Source organism: Hypanus sabinus, chromosome 19 (assembly GCF_030144855.1).
Source record: "Hypanus sabinus isolate sHypSab1 chromosome 19, sHypSab1.hap1, whole genome shotgun sequence".
In the NCBI taxonomy this organism is placed as follows: domain Eukaryota; kingdom Metazoa; phylum Chordata; class Chondrichthyes; order Myliobatiformes; family Dasyatidae; genus Hypanus; species Hypanus sabinus.
Genome location: NC_082724.1, coordinates 24802034 through 24819713, shown reverse-complemented (window position 1 = coordinate 24819713; position 17680 = coordinate 24802034). Strand labels below are relative to the sequence as shown.

The following is a 17680-nucleotide window of genomic DNA, read 5'->3' as shown; positions in this document are numbered from 1 at the left end:
TTTGGGTTTGTCACCCTAAAGAAGATCAGAAACAAATAGCTCCAGCCCACAAGCAAGAAGCACCAATTTGAGATGCCCACCAGGGATTCAGACACAATCATGGTGGTGGACAAGCCACTCGTGCGAAATTCATCACGTTATAATGGTGGCTGTACATGTTGTGTGACTGTAAGCGACTTATTGCAAATAGTAAAGAATGTCGGGCTTATAACAAAGGAGCAGTCGCAGTTCACCTCCAAAAAGGCAAACAAAACCAACTGTACCCACGCAGGTGCGGCAAATTGATTATATATGGGCCCATTTCTGGTATCACAAGGCAGTTCAACTTATCGGAAACCTAGTAAGTATATTCTTGTGACAATTGATCTTTGTACGGGATATATGTGGCTAGTCACCACAGCTTCTTGTGGTGGGACAGTAACCATCGCAGCACTCCAAATCTCCATATTCCCATATGCTGGCACCCCTACCTGCAGATACACCAAAAGACTGTTTTCCTTCAGTGCTAAAGGCTTTCGAGCCACATGTGAACAAACAGACATCCAAATGGAGGACAGTGCTCCATTCCACCACAATCGAGTGACATGCTGGGGTAAAAGAATAAAGAGATTAAGGAGGCCTAGCAAAGCCGGTCAACACCGGAGGCAAAGTAGGCAGCACTTGTCCCTGAAGTGGAAATGCCCATAAACAAAGTGCCATTTACAAAAATTAGGAGTATTCAAGAATGTTTCACCTCATTTCTTAATGTACAATGTCCACCTAAATACACCCAATTGCTAACTCAGTCCAACCATTGCTTACACCCAATAAAACTCTCCACAAGGGATCAAGTCTCTGGGAGTTCAAGAGAAAGCAAAGGAACCCGACAAGGTGGTTTGGAGACCAAAAGAAAGTGACTGGATCCAAGAAAAGCAATTCCATAAAAATAATTCCAAAACGGAAACCTCATCTCATTACCGAGGTAATCAATTGAGACTGGGAGGGGAAACAAGACTGTCTCTATAGGAAACATCAAACCTGCTCCAGCAGGAGTTATCCCCACAGAACGAGTGGGACTCTTACATTAGATCCGTACATGGGTCGAGCACTGAATCTCTACACCTTGACGGGAAAGGTTTGAGATATATTGAAAAGAGAAGGCACTTGTTAAGATCCAAAAAGAAACAAAAAAAAAATTCCTGTTCACTTGACGAAGATCTCATAGATACACTGCCCAATACATCCAGAATGCGCTGTTGTTTTCAGAGTAAGGCAAACTCAGAATCTAGGAAGAAATGTTGCTTTTGCCGTATTTCACTTTTGTGTTTATACTAACATTGTTCAGTGCTGCCTTACCTGCCATTTGCTTTTTTGCAGACCAAGTCGTATTAACTACAGAAATTGTCTCATCTAGCTCAAACACCCTTAAAACTTAATGACTCAGAAAAGATCATATTAAGGGAACCTGCGAGCAATAATGATTCTAATTTAAATGTCACTAAATGGCCCTTACCTCCCGGTCTTACGTGAATTAGTACACTAGAGCCCTTGATGCAAAGGGATTGTTCCCATCCATGTAAACATTCTCTCTGACCGCATTGCAGGTAAAATGAACATGGATACATCGGAAGGCAAATAAACACTTGCAGAAATGATTAATCGCACCCTAACAAAACTGAAAGATTTCAGCCTAGATATTGAAGGTAAACTGTTCCCAACCTTTTTTTATGCCATGGACCACTACCATTAACTGAGGGGTCTGTGGATTGGCAACCCTTGTGAGAGGAATCCTTTAACATGAATCCCTCTATTCTTGAAAAGTATAGACATTTTATGTAACTGAATGATCCCACTGTGAAAACACTGTGACAAATATCATTATTTAAAATGAAGACTTCTCCATCAGACAGGTATCTTATTGCACGTTCCCTTTACGGCCAACAAATATATGAACATAATTACTATGAAGATTTTAAGATGGTTCCCTTTCTACAATTATGGCCACTCCACTCCACTCTATTGTTAAATGTCACTGTAATATGACAATTTTTCTGCATTTCTCAGTTATGTTCAAAATGGTTCTGAAAACCCCTTGATCTGATTTTTTGCATGGAAAGACAAGATGAAAAGATGCACTGAAGCAAAAGCTAAAATAAAATGAAAATGTTTTCCTCCCTGGTCAACAGAAACTAATAAATCCAATAAGCTTTTTAGAGATTTTAGTCCTATGGACCATTGTATCTACCCAGATTTCCTATGTGCCCTTAATCAAATAGTTATGACTCGTTCGTGCTATGATGCGAATAAGCCCTTGCAACAAAAGGAGTTCAGAATTATTGTTATCCTTATGAATTCAATTATATCTCAGATAGACTTCAACTACAAAAGGAAAATGGTGAAACAAGCCTGTGACAAATTTTACTGTTGGAGACCAAATGATAATGCAAAATTTTGGGGTTACACAATTAACCTTACTTCCCAAATAGACAACGTTACTTACACAAACAAGCCTTCAATTACAACAGTGTATTCGGTCGCATGTTGTTTATCTCAGCAAGCAGAAAGAAAAACACCATTTTGCCACCTGAAAAGTTTTCATGATTTTTTTAAAAAGTCACCACCTGCACAGCATTGCTTCATCAGTGATCTGATCACCCTCATAACAGTACTGACGTGATCCTTTGGTTTGCTCGGAAGGTAGAAATTTCTGAGGACAAAAGTTGTTCAGATATACTACTATCAGAGGATCACTCACTTTTTAAGGTTTATAGAGGAAACGACTCCTGGAGTAATTTGATAATTGCGCATCTCAAAACAGAAATGGAAGTCCAGCTTTAAGGAATGATTTAGGATGGATGCAACAAAGAATGTTCTAGAAAAATTTTATATTCGTTAACAATGGCTAAAGTCAAATTAAGTAAATATTTCTCTGTGCATTACAAGAGTAACTACTGACACAATCAGGTAGATGAGCAAGGCACCTCCTTTCACAAGTTTTCTTTGCAGACCCATACTAAGCCCCTGACTGGCTTAATGCTCGAGCTGAAACTACAGCCAAGCCTTTTCCAGTTGTTGTTAATTTAGCTTCTGCAGCAGTGCGTACAGTTTCCGGGTGGAATGGCTCTACTTTACATTGGGCTGAAGATATTTTATTGGCTCTTTTCCCAGTGGGCTTTACCCCTGGCCATTGTAGTTACTGTTTTTGTAGTTATCTTTTACTGAGAGGTCGAAGTCTGCGAAGGATGAAAGCTTGGTGACATCTGCTTTCCATATATCAGCTCCACTCCTAAGACTTCATTAACTCCAATACCTAACCTGCACTACAAAGGATTATCTCATGTGTGATTACTTTGATAGACACTGCCTCGTACCCACCTCTTTACTTCCTCTGGTTCATCCTCAGCCTCGGAAGAGTAAAGAGCCGTGATCATGTTATCCTTTCTCCTCTCCTTTTCATAGTCCTGATCACTAACTTTGCACATGATCACGCACATTTCTTGCCTCATCTTGGGTGGGGGGGGGGGGGGTGTTGGGATGTGCCTGTCGCTAATAATTGGTCTAATGACACAATCCCACAGAAAGAGGTTGATAATATTATACTATCATGGCTTACATCTTTGACTTTTAAAAGGCATCTATCGTTCTATACTTTGTGTGTTATGTTATAAAAGACTTACCAGGAGGAGAGAGGTTCTGTAGCTATCTCTGAGAAATGCTGTGCTCCTAATAACCTTTTTACCTACTCTCTTGTGATTTCTTCAGAATGGAGCTAAAATCCGAGGGCCTCCGAGGTTAACACAGCTTGTCACAAGGTAGAAATGCTTCAATGTTTTACTTATTATTTGGGTGTAAGTATATAGTATATTGCTTATGTGGTACTCCTACAATGCAACAAGGAGTACCACTATGCCTAAGCTTTTCGTGTTATATTAAATGTTACTAGAACAATCTGTATACAATGGATTCTGGTTATTTGGGACACATCGCAAGCAATACCCTTTGGCCCGATTAAGTAGCTGCCCCAATTAGCCAAAATTTCATGGAAGTAGAATCCATGAGTAATGTCATGGTATAAACAAATTGTTTAACATACTGTTTAACAAACTGTGCATTTAAGTGAAGTATAAATTAGAACACTATAACAAATCTACTACAGCACTATAAAACTGTATGAGTTCCTAATAGTTATGACAGAGTAATTCATTCAATATATGCTGCTGACAGCAAATGAACAAAATCAGCATAGCTATCTCGTGCAGGTAGTGGACTGCCTTCAAACAATGCTTTCGACAATTGCATTTTCCAAATCTTCATTTTCATTGTAACATTCAAGGCGACTGTCAATACCTTCAAATTCTTTGCAGTTTTTAACTTGCTGAAGTAGTGAAGTTGTTTAATTTCCACTCCTGCCATTTCTGGCATCTCCAAGCCTGAATGCTTGAAACCGTAGTGAGCCAAAAAGTTCTGAATTCCCTTACTGTTTATTACATGCCAACTATCAGTGACAGAAATCATTATTTTTTTAAAACACAAACATGCAAGTGACACCATTTAAAAACTGTCCGCTCAAAGGACAGTGTAATGTCTAATGGCCACATGATGTGCACGTGACTGACGATAGTTAGAAAATATTCGGTAACAGTCTCCTGCCCCATTTAAGCAGCATAGTGTCCCAAATAAACAAAGGCTACTTTCTCAACTTGTTTCTGTTCTCCAAGAGTTGTTCCAAAAAAGTGAATGCCCCAATTAAATGATGGCCCAATTAACCAGAGTCCAACGTATGGGGTTGATAAAATCCCAATATTTGACAGAACAGACAGAGTAGCCTTGAGAAATCCCAATATTTGACAGAACAGACAGAGTAGCCTTGCTCAGTTAAAGTTTTCTGGGAAAACACAGACCATTGGGAAGATGCGTCAATTCTTCTCGGTCAAGCCCAGTAAAGCAGGAAGACAGAATAAATATATTTAAGAGTCCAGAATCATGAAAATGGGAAGAAACTTATGCAGATGGTATGACTGGTGTCAGAATGTTAAATTACAGCACACCAATGGGTGTTCACTCCCTTGGGGGGAACATAACCAACCACTATGTTCTGACATCGATTTTTTTTCCCTGGAATTTAAAATTAAAGGTATAGGTAAAATTCTCAATAGGAGAACTGTATTCTTTCTTACTTTTCTAAATGTTTCATTTTATGTATATTATTATATTGTGAACACATGTAACTGATGGATATAATTTCCTGTAAGTGAAATCTGAGATTACTGATCCTTGTGCAAAGGAAGCCAGCAATACACAATCATTAATCTGTTTACAGAATAGGAAAGTGTATGATTACGCACTTTGATAGAAGGAATAAAGGCACAGAGTGTTTTCAAAATAGGGAGCAAATTCAGAAATCAGATTGCAAAGGGACTTGGGAGTCCTTGTGCAGGATCCCTTAAGGCCTAACTTGCAAGTTAAGTTGATGGTGAGGAAGACAAATGCATTCATTTCAAGAGGACTAGAATATAAATGCATGGATGTAATGCTGATGCTTTAAGGCATTGATCAGACCACACTTGAAGTATTGCAAGCAGTTTTGGGTTTCTTATCTAAGAAAAGATAGAAACATAAAAACATAGAAAACCAACAGCACAATACAGGCCCTTCAGCCCACAAAGTTGTGCCAAACACGTCCCTACCTTAGAAATTACTAGGCTTACCTATATCCCTCTATTTAACTAAGCTCCATGTACCTATCTAAAGGCCTCTTAAAAGACCTTATCATATCCACCTCCACCACTGTTACCAGTAGCCCATTCCACGCACTCACCACTCTCTGAGTAAAAAACTTACCTGGACATCTCCTCCGTACCTACTCCCCAGGACCCTAATCCTGTGTCCCCTTGTGGCAACCATTTCAGCCCTGGGAAAAAGCCTCTGACTATCCACACGATCAATGCCTATCAGCTTGTACTCCTCTATCAGGTCATCCTCCTTCGCTCCAAGGAGAAAAGGCCGAGTTCACTCAACCTGTTTTCATAAGGCATGCTCCCCAATCCAGGCAACATCCTTGTAAGTATCCTCTGCACCCTTTCTATGGCTTCCACATCTTTCCTGTAATGAGGCAACCAGAACTGAGCACAGTACTCCAAGTGGGGTCTGACCAGGGTCCTATACAGCTGCAACATTACCTCTCAGCTCCTAAATTCAATTCCATGATTGATGAAGGCCAATACACCGTACGTCTTCTTAACCACAGAGTCAACCTGTGCAGCTGATACTGAAGAGGATTCACAGAAGATTCATGAGATTAGATTGAATGAAGCATTTGATGGATCTGGGGCCTGTACTTACTGGAACTTAGAAGAACGAGCAGGGATCTCATTGAAACCTATCGAATATTGAAAGACCTAGATAGAGTGAATGTGGTGAGGAAGTTTCTGAAAGTGGGGGAGTCTGGACTAGAGGGCACGGCCTCAGAATACAAGTGCCATACATCCCTTCAGAACAGAGTTGAGAAGGAATTTCTTTAGGTGGGTGGTGATGGATCTGGGGAACTCATTGCCATAGGAGGCTTTGGAGGCCAAGTCACTGGGTATATTTAAAGTGGAGGTTGAGGTCAGTAGGAGAGTCAAAGGTTACAGGGGAAAGGCAGGGGAATGTGGTGGAGAGGGATAATAAATCAGCCATGATAGAATGGTGTAGCAGACTTAATGGGCTGAATGGCCTAATTCTGCTCCTATGTTTTATGCTCAAATTACAGAAGGCTAGAATTGGAGGAATGCAGATATATTGGAAGTTTGAAGGTATGAGGAAACTATGAAGAAAAGGATTGGCCAGAGAGATAGAGAAATTTGAAAACATTAATAAGAATTTTCAAATTCATGTGCACACAACAGAAGTCAATGTACGACAGCATGTGCAGATGAACAACACAGTGCAAGTTAGCATATGATGTTTACTTTAGCAATGGGTAGGTAGAACAAGAAAAGCTATTTAGGTGTAATCAGGGAAAGACTAGAGCAGAGCTAACAGACACATGAATGAAGCTTTCAACACAGAAAACTGAGGAAGAAATTGAGTCAAGCACCTTTACAGCACAGGAAATAGATGGCCCTCGTGAAGCTAAACCCAGCATGAAAGGTGACATCAAATTGTGAATACTCTGTTTCTACCTTGGGACATTGGTAGATAGACGGAGTTGGTGGACATAGAATGGAATTTGTAGCAGAAAAGCAAAAGACAATGGATTCAGCCTTCCAAATCACTGGAGGAAACTACTGCTCATTCAGAACTGGATATTGGAAACAGAACTCGCAGAGGCAATGGAGGGACTGAGAGATGTACAGAGGTGAGATGAAGTTGGTATCCTCACCACTCGGGGAAAATGCACAATGTGTTTTCAGATACTGTTTCCAATGCAGTCTGTGGATGAAAAGCAGGGATCGAAGAGGGAATGGATGTGCATCAGAATTGACAGTAACCATTGAAGGAAAACCCCTGGATGACTGACGCATACTCAGGCACAGGAATAAGACAGTGAAGCTGCCCAAATTAAAGATGCAGACAGGGTGATGTATGGTTTACATTCATCTATCATGAAGGATGTTTGTGACTTTAATAGCATTTTGGTAATGCTGCAGGGTTAGAAACTTCATAGTTGACATTGAATAAGGAAATCTTTGTCATGACAGGTTAGGTTTGGGAGGGCCACTGATTTGTGCTGGAAATAATGGTTGAACTTGGGAAGTAGCTTGTATGGCCAGAAAGGGTGAAGATGGGTAGATCTAAAGGAAGGATATAAAAGCCATTATTCTGTGAATATTATCGTCAGGAAAGGAATTCAGGTTCAGCAGTTTAGTGGGAATACAATAAGAGAGGAGGGTGTGGGTCCAATCACATAAGAGATAAGGAAGAAACTAGAGACAGGAGTCCAAGGCCATGTACAGGAAAGTTCTGCAGCACATCCGGCCTAGTGAGCTGAAATCAGAAAAATGGCAGAACCAGTTTGGTAGAAAGCTACTGGTGCTGTTTGGAAAGGGACAGAGAATTATTTAATACTAGTATAGAAAATTCTAAGGGGTATAGATAGGTAAATGCAAGCAAGCTTTTTCCACTGAGTTTAGGACTACAACCAGAGGTCATGGGTTAAGAGCGAAAGGTGAGGAGCTTAAGGGGAAACTTCTTCACTCAGGCGGCAGTGGGAGTGTGGGATGAGTGGCGCATGTGAGCTCGATTTCAACGTTTAAGAGAAGTTTGGATGGGTAAATGAGTGATAGGAGTATGGAGGGCTATGGTCCCGGCGCAGGTGGACTAGATGGGCCGAAGGAGCTGTTTCTGCGCTGCAATTCTCTCCCGACTCTAGTGAAGCAAAACAAAGACTGTTTTACAGTGTAGGATAATCCCAGAACACAGCAATTTCTGGCACAATAGAACCTCAAAATGCAGCTGGGGGAGGGGGTGTTGCGCACAGAAAACTAAATAATCTTTGGGCCCTGATCAAAGGACGCACCACAAACCGGAGCAGGAAATTTCAAGAGCAGTTTCAGTGTAACTATGGAGTTGGTTGCTACAGTACTTCTCACAAGGCCTGGACGGCTAAACTGCCCTGAGCACAATGCGCTCGGGGAGGCAGGAATTCATCTTACAGAAATGGATGGAACTGCACACACCAAAGGCAACGAATTTCACATTAGGATGCAAACTACGCCGCCTTAAATTCTAAGGGCAAGTGGGTCTTCCTTCGATGCAACACCAGCTCCCTCCAACAATTATACTGTGCGATCCGGCACGCAAGTACCGGAGGCCGGCCGGCATTCGGACACGCCAGCCTGACACAACGCTGTCAACACACGGAAGTAACAGATCCTCTGTTACACAACCAGAACGGACAAGACCGATGCCCAGCAACTCCCAAGTGATGCTGGATTTGAACCCATCGCCTGGGCGATGCACGCCACAGCGCCGTGCCGCAACATTTCCAGGCAGCAGTGTTGTGCGCAGTTATGTAAAGGCAACAACTGTGTGTGATCGGTAATGGTTGATGTCAATAACCGAATGGAACTAACCGCTCTCCAGCAGGTGGTCACTGCAGCGAACCCGGCTCCAGGTTCCGAATATCGGTCAAATTAATTGCCCCCGGTACACGAAGTCTTGCAATAATTTCAAGACACTTCCGGGCAGGGCTAATGTGTTCAAATGCAACCACTTGCCACGGGGTTGACAACACACGGTGCCGGTTGCTGTTTGCGGCGCGCTACGTCTGTGCTTCAGCTCGACCTGGTTGGCTCCCGACTGCCTTTCCAGTCTCCGTTCCTTGGCTGAGCCCCTGTCAATCAGCCTGGCGCTGTGTTTCCCTCTGACACACTTTACAAACCTGTTTCATTCACTTATGTTTCAATCTAACGAAGACCGTTTTCAGTAAAGTGAACAGATTACTGCAAACGAGTGACATGTTCATTTTTTTCCGATGTGCCGGATCTTCCCACTTTTACATTTCAGTGCCGCAAGGACCGCCATTAAAGTGTCTTGAAGCACTTCGAGGTTCAAAATTGTGTCAAATACGCCTTTTGGGCAAACTACTCCCGGGATGCATACTTACACGGGAAAGGGAGGACGGTGTATCCTGTCTCTTCAAAACAATGACTTCCCTTACATCATTGTCAATCCTCCTAAAAATGAATTCCATTGAAAACAATAGACCGTTCAGCGGTTCAAGGCTGCTCAATAGTTCAATACACACCCAGGAGTAATAAACAAACTTCTGCAGCAAGTACGCCAGTCGGGCAACATCTGTGAAGGTCAACGTGACCCTGCACCAGGATGTGTCCCATCAAGATCATTAATAGATTCACAGAGCTACACTGCATGGAAATAGGTTCTTCAGCCCATTATGTTCACAACACCTGTTCCAGAGCTAGTCCCACTTACCTGCATTTGGCCCATGCCCCTCCAAACCTTTCCTATCCAAGCACCAGTCCAATTGTCCTTCAAATGTTGCAATTGTATCCATTTCTGCTTCCTAGGAAGCTCATTCCATACACCCATGCTCCTCTGTGTGGAAAACTTACTTCCCAGGACCCCTTTAAACCCTTCTGTTATGTTTTGTAACTGCAGAAACTAATCGAAAGAAAAACCGAGGAGCCAGGATATTAGTCTACTTATTTTTTCCTTTTTTTTAGTAAGGCATTCAATTATGACATGAGCCATTCATATACTTCTTACATAGAACCTGTAATGAATTATATAAGCAAACAAAGAATGTTTAATCAAACCATACAGTAAAGTTCAAACTAAACTTATTATAAAGGTACATATATGTCACCATATACAACCCCAAGATTCACTTTCTTGTGGGCATACTCAATAAATCCGTAATAGAACAATAACCATAATTGAATCAATGAAAGACAGCACCATTCAACCAGACTGCAAAAGACAACAAACTGTGCAAATACAAAAATAATTAAATAGATAGATAGATAGATAGATAGATAGATAAATAAATAAATAAATAAAGAGCATGAGATGAAGAATCAGTGAAACCGAATCCATAGGCTGGGAGAACATTTCAATAATGGGGCAAGTGAAATTGAGTGAAGTTATCCCCTTTGGTTCAAGAGCCTGATGGCTGAGGAGTAATAACTTCCTGAATTTGCTGGTGTGAGTCCTGAGGCTCCTGTACCTTCTTCCTGATGGCAGCAACAAGAAGAGAGCAGAGCCTGGGTGATGGGTGTCCCTGATCATTGAGGCTGCTATCCATTTCATGTAGATGTGCTCAATTGTGACAAGAACTTTACCCGTGATGGACTAGGCTGTATCCATTACATTTTGTAGGATTTTCCATTCAAGAGCATTGGCAAGGAAGCCAGTCAATATACTCTCAAACATGGATAGAAAGAAACTTGTCGAAGTTTTAAATGTCATGCCGAATCTTTGCAAACTCTGAAGGAAGTAAAGGCACTGCCACGCTTTCTTCATAATTACACCTACAGTATGTTCTGGGCCCTGGATAGGTCCCCTGAAATGAAAACAGCAAGTAATTTAAAGTTGTGGATAGTCTCTACTTCTGATCCTCTGATGAGGACTGGCTCATTCACCTATGGTTTCCTCTTCCTCAAGTCAATAATCAGCTCCTTGGTCTTGCTGACATTGAGTGAGACATTGTTGCTGTGGCAACACTCAGCCAGATTTTCAATCTCCCTCCTATATACTCTGTCACCACCTTTGATTCAGCCAACGACAGTGGTGCTATCAGCAAATTGGAATATGGCATTGGAGCTGTGCTTAACCTCACAGTCATAAGTGTAAAACAAGTAGAGTAGGGGGCTAAGCACACAACCCTGTGGTATCCTGTTCTGGTGTAGGTTGTGGAGATGTTGTTGCCAATCCAAAATGATTGGGGTCTGCAAGTGAGGAAATCAAGGATCCAGTTGCACAAGGAAGTATTGAGGTCAAGGTCTTGAATCTTATTGATTAGTTTTGAGAGGATGATGGTGTTGAATGCTGAGCTGTAGTCAATAAAGAGCATCCTGATGCATGCATCTTTGCTGTCCAGATGTTCCAGGGTTGAGTGAAGACTCAATGAGACAGCATCTGCTATGGACTTGTTGCTCCAGTAGGCAAATTGGAGTGGATCCAAGTCACTTTTCAGGCAGGAGAAAGGTACAGGACCCACACCACCAGTTTCAGGAACATTTACTATCCCTCAACCATCAGGCTTTTGAACCAGAAGGGATAACTTCACTTGTTCCATTACTGAACTGTTCCCATAGCCTATGGACTCACTTTTAAGGACTCTTCATCTCAGGTTCTACATATTCATTGCTTATTTATTTATTATTATTGTTTTCTCTTTCTTATTTGCAGTTTGTTATCCTTTGCACATTGCTTGTGTGTCCATCCTGTTGGGTGCAGTCTATTGTGTTTCTTGGATTCTTGTATATGCCTGCAAGAAAACAAATCTCAGGGTTCTATATGATGATATATATATATATATATATATATATATATATATATATGTACTCAGATAATAAATTTACTTTGAACTTTAAAATAAATGTGTTTCCTTGAAAAGCAGGAAGATTAATTTTAAGAGATGTGTGATGGAATTCAACTTTAGTTGAGCTTTGAGGTCTATGGCAACTCTGCCAACTTACCTCGGTTTCAAGTTGAAGAGAGGAAAATCATGTGGAAAGCTGATCAGCAACGGCTTGTCTGGAACTTCTGCCAAAGCTGGGAATTTATCCCGGCCCTTTTCAAACATCATTCAATTCACGATCAAAGTTAAAACAAATCGCAGAAACCCTGCACCATGTGACCACTTTAGTATGCTGGTGGTCTTCTGCTACTGTGACCCATGCACCTCAGGGTTTGATGTGCTGTGCATTCGGAGCTGCTCTTCTGCAAGCCACTGTTGTAACATGTGGGTATATGACTTACTGTTGCCTTCCTGTCGACTTGAACCAGTCTGGCCATTCTCCTCTGACCTCTCTCATTAACAAGGCATTTTCGCCCATAAAACTGCTGGATTTGTTTTTTTGTTTTTCGTACCATTCTCTGTAAACTCTAGCGGCTGTTATGCATGAAAATCCCAGGAGATCAGCAGCTTCTGAGTTATTCAAACCACCCCTTCTGGCACCAACAGTCATTCACGGTCAAAGTCACTCAGATCACATTACTTCCCCATTCTGATCGTCGGTCTGAACGACGACCGAATCTCTTGACCATGCTGTGAAGTATTATGTTACTGCACATGATTGGCTGATTAGGTATTTGTATTAATGAGCAAGTATACTGGTGTACCTAACAAAATTGTGACTCAGTGCAAATTGTAACAATTATAAAGGCAATCAAATGGTATTATTTGATGCGTTTTGTAGAACAGAGAGCTATTTTATACTTTCTTTTGAATGGCTAGATATTCAGAATTCAAGTTCACATTAATTATTTGATGTAGGCGTGCATATGGTTGATGAACAGCCTTGATGCATAATTAAATGACTGAAAGTGGAACTGGTATTATGGGTCTCTGTTACATGTTGAGAGTAGGTGTTACTCATTACTTCTAGAGCAGCGTTCCCAACCTGGGGTCCATGGACCATTTAATGGCATTGGTCCACAGCGTATAAAAGTTTGGGAACCCCTGCTCTTGAGGGGTTCTAGAGTATAGAGAAATCCAGAAGAAAATATAGTATATATCCTTATAACTTTTTAATATTACTAACACTTTGTTATTTTATTTTCAGCATTAATATTGATGGTAGCTATTGGGTTAGAATACTTACGTTATGATCTTAACTCCAGGAGTTAATCTGAAGATAGAATTTGGAGGACAGGGGAGCTTGAAGTAAGTTCAGATGGCCAGTGAGAGGAATTCTGTATGATCATAATGTCTATCCTGGTTCAGTGACACCTCCTTTGATGGCACACTCTCTTGGCACACCAACTTCACCTCATCCTAACCTAACTGCGTCGTAGCTAGGAAACACTGGATTCATTCCTGACCTCTGACTCCAACTTGTCTGTTATCCCTGCAACTGTGTGATTTCTCACTGGTGCTCCAATTAACACCCACATCTCAAAGAAGAAGAGGTTTGTGAGTTAATTGGCCTTTGTGAATTGTCCATAGTGGATAGAATCTGGCAGAGTTGTTGGAAGGTGGGGGGAGGGAAGAGGAATAATAAATGGGGTTTGTGTAAGTAGGTGAGAACTCAATGCGCCAATGTGTTTCACTGCTCCATCTCTCTATGACTCCAAAACTATAATCTCTCAATATTGTCTCAATTACACCCTATCGCTCAAAGTCCCTTCTTGTTCTTTCTCTGTGTCAAGTGTGTTATGTAATCAACATCCATGCCTTGTGGTGCATCGGGCGATGACCTTGCTGTTTCTTTAGCATTTTGTCTGTTCTTTATGCGACTGAGTTGCTAGCTCAATGCTCAACCCAGCACAGATGGAAATCACGCAAGGAGCCGGCCAGAGTTGAACCTGAGACCTCTCGCCTGGTCGTCCGCAGCTGATGCCACTACACCACCAGCCAGCTTGTGCCAAGTGTAGAACCACTGTTCGTTTCTTGTGCCCACACTCAATGATAAGGCAGTTGATGGTAAAGACAAAAGTTTCTACTGAAAATTATGTGTGATCGCGCATGATGCAATAATTTTTCACAATGACTTATCAAGGAGGAAGTGTACAGTTCACTAATTTTTTCATGACAGTGGTATGCCTTTGCTGACAATGATTTAGTTATAATTATCAGTACATAGGAAGCTTGCTCTGAAGTTCCTTCTGAACTAAACAAATCACAAGATATAAGGGAATTACTTCTAACTTCTTGTTAGCAGTTTTCTTCCGATCTGGCAGATGCTTTATCAGCATTTGATTTTGAACAACCTCAGTTAAAGAAGCAACATTGTGCAGAATTAATCTAATGACTAATTTCTTTCCCAGTTTCAACCTATGTGTATATTTCAATCGACTGGTATATATAACATCATTGCTAAATTTGGAAACTGAATAATCATAGACTGAGGGGCAGTTTTTCTGTGGATATATTAAAGCTACATTTGCTTTTGAGATCAGTTCTCATTGTTTACTTTTTGAGCGGAGTGAAGATGTCAATTTTCAAAGCTTTCAGGAAATGGATTTAAATGTTGATTGTGTATTTTAACCTTTGGACTGCCTGCTGTTCATTAACTGAGATACTGTCAAGGCCAATATGTTTTATATCTATTCAGCTTTTACTGTATAAAATCACACTATCAGTCATTACTGTTACGCTGTTTCTGCTTGTCAGTAAAATAAATACAAGTTTGAACAATGAGCGTTTATGAAAAAGATTATTCCGCTGGAAAGATGGCTGGGGACCAGAACCCGTGGTTTAAAAGGGTAATGAGGCAGAAATATATTTAACAGTGTCACACGCCAGACTGAGCTCCAAACTGAGGCCTGGGAGCTGCCACAGCTCTGTTGAGCCCTTTTCCATCTCCCATGGACACAATGGGCTGAATGGCCTCCTTCTGTGCCAGATTTCTAAGATTTTAACATTTCCACAGCCTCTTTGAACTTGAGCAGCCCATGTAGTTTCAGTTTTCACTGTAATCACTTTATGCCATATATCTGACATACGAAACGACAACAGCTAAAGTAAAATAATTCCAGACAGGGCCACAATACACCAGCTGAGGCCTAACCAGTGATGTAAGTGCGTACTATTCCCTACACAAACCCAAATGCAGGACCTACCACAGTTCCATCTCCATGTTTTAGATTGGCTGAGATGATTGGAAAGACGATTGCTCAGAATTATCTGGGTTGTTCAAGAAAATGCTGAATGCAAACTTCCCAACATCAGCAGTGGAAAAGGTGGGTAGAGAGTGGAGGGAATGAGGGAATACATTTGTTCCATATACCAAAATTGATTATGAAAACACTACTCCTTTGGTGGCAACATTTTCTTTTCTAATTATTAGTCTAATATGTTGGCGGTTGATTTGACGCTGCCAATCCAGTAAAATATTAGTTCCAAACAATTAAGGAAAGTAGCTTCAGTGATAATTTACCCAATGTTTTATCAAACTTGGATATTAGAGTATATCGTCTGTGTTGCAAAGTAGGAGAGTATCCCTGTGGCTGTTCCCTTCGTAATAAGTTTACCATTTTGAATACAGTTGAGAAGGACAACCTACCGGGGGAAGCCACAGTGACCAGGTCCCTGGCATTGAGTCTGATGCTGTGGCTCAGAAGAGAAGAGACATGGAGAGAACCGCAGTAGTGATAGGGAATTCCATAGTTAGAGGAGTAGACAAGAGATTCTGTGGATGTGATAGAGACACCCGGATAGTATGTCGCCTCCCAGGTGCCGAGGTCGGGTTCATCTTGGATCAGGTCTACAACAGTCTAAATGGGGTGAGCAACCAGGTCTTCAGACATATTGACACCAAAGACATAATCAAAAACTGAATTTGAAATATCTTTATTGTCATTGCATAGTACAATTTGTCCTGCACCGATACAGCGAAAATGAGTTTGCAATTCTCGTACTTAATGCTATAAAACAATAAATAAAATAAATAAACAATAAATAAAATCAAGTAACCAGCCAGTACAAGCGACGTCCAGCAGTACAAAAGTGCAACTCACATGCATGACAGCCATAAAGCCAGTATTGAAAGTAGCAATATAATAAATTTATGATGATGCTTGATCGATTGGTTCAGAGCAATTATAGCTCTGGGGAAAAAGCTATTTTACAGTCTGGAAGTGCGGGCATAGAAAATCTTATAACCTCTGCCAGATGGAAGAAGTTCGAACAGATGATTGCATGGGTGTGTATTGTCCTTACAGATGCTTGTAGCTTTCCTTAGGCAGCGTGAGCTGTAGGTATCCTCCAGGGCTGGGAGCTATGTCCCGATGATCTTCTGTGCGCTAGAGACGACCCACTGAAGTGCTTTCCTATCAGCTGCTGTACACCTGAGATACCACACAGAGATGCAGTATGTTAAAATACTCTCTATGGTGCAGCAGTAAAAGGTCACCAGCATCTGTTCAGGTAGACCAGCTTTCTTCATAAGTAGGAAAAGCAACTCCTGCCCCTACACCTCCTCCCTCATGGCCCTAAACAGTCCTTCCAGGTGAGGTGACACTTCACCTGTGAGTCTGTTGGGGGTCACACACTGTGTTCGGAGCTCCCAGTGTGACCTCCTATATATTGGTGAGATCCAACGCAGATTGGGAGACCAATCACTTATGCTCCGTCCGTCAGAAAAGGCAAGATTTCCCAGCAGCCTCCTGTTTTAATTCCTCTTCCCATTCCATTCCAACATGTCAGTCCATGGCTTCCTCTACTCAGGTTGGGGGAGCTTCTTCCATGGCCTTCGGTCCTCTCCTATCAGATTCCCCCTTCTCCAGCCTTGTATCTCGTTCACCAATCAACTTCCTGCTCTTTACTTCACTCCTCCCCAACCTCCTGGTTTCACCTGTCACCTCGTGCTTCTTTGTCCCCTCTCCCCCCACTTTCTTACTCTGGCTCCTCGTCTTTACTTCCCAGTCCTGATGAAGAGTTCAGCCCAAAATGTTGACTGTACTCTTCTCCATAGGTACTGCCTGGCTTGCTGACTCCCTCCAGCATCTTGTGTGAAGACTGAATTTCGGGACCTAGGTGAAAATCTGAGAAGCAGAACTTCCAGCGTAGCAGCCTCTGGATTGCTGCCTGTGCCGCGCGCCAGTAAGGGTAAGAATCGGCAGATGAAGGTGGAGTAGTGTTTCAGATTTCTGCATCATTGGGATCTCTTCTGAAGAAGGTATGATCTGTACAAAAGGGACAGGTTACACCTGAACCCAAAGGGAACCAATATCGTTACAGTCAAGTTTGCTCGAGCTCTAGGGGAGGGTTTAAACTAGCTTGGCAGGGGGATAGGATCAGAAGTGACAGGGCTGAGAATGGAGCTACTAGCTTACAAGCAGAGACAGTGTATAGTGAGATTGTCATGAAGGACACACAGATGACAGGGCAAAATCGCAGTTAGTGGGATGAATTGCAGAATAACGGGGACAAAATCGAAAAAGGTGATGGATACAGGACTGAGGATGTTATATTTGAATGCACGCAGTATACAGAATAAAGTAGATGATTTTTGTAGTGCAGTTAGAGACTGGCAGGTATGATATTGTAGGCTCCACTGAGTCATGGCTGAAAGGAGACTGTATTTGG

The 17680-nt window shown here is 41.7% G+C and overlaps 1 protein-coding gene across 2 annotated transcripts in view; it reads right to left on the bottom strand.

The window, feature by feature from the left end:
* abhd6a (abhydrolase domain containing 6, acylglycerol lipase a) overlaps positions 1-9479 on the bottom strand; it is a 73872-nt gene extending 64393 nt beyond the window's left edge. Inside the window, exon 1 of one of the 2 annotated variants that reach the window (XM_059944217.1) lies at positions 9036-9479. The gene's annotated coding sequence lies outside the window, so the exon portion shown is untranslated. The remainder of the gene's footprint in view (positions 1-9035) is intronic. The other variant, XM_059944218.1, reaches the window with a different exon arrangement.
* Positions 9480-17680: the final 8201 nt, after the last annotated feature.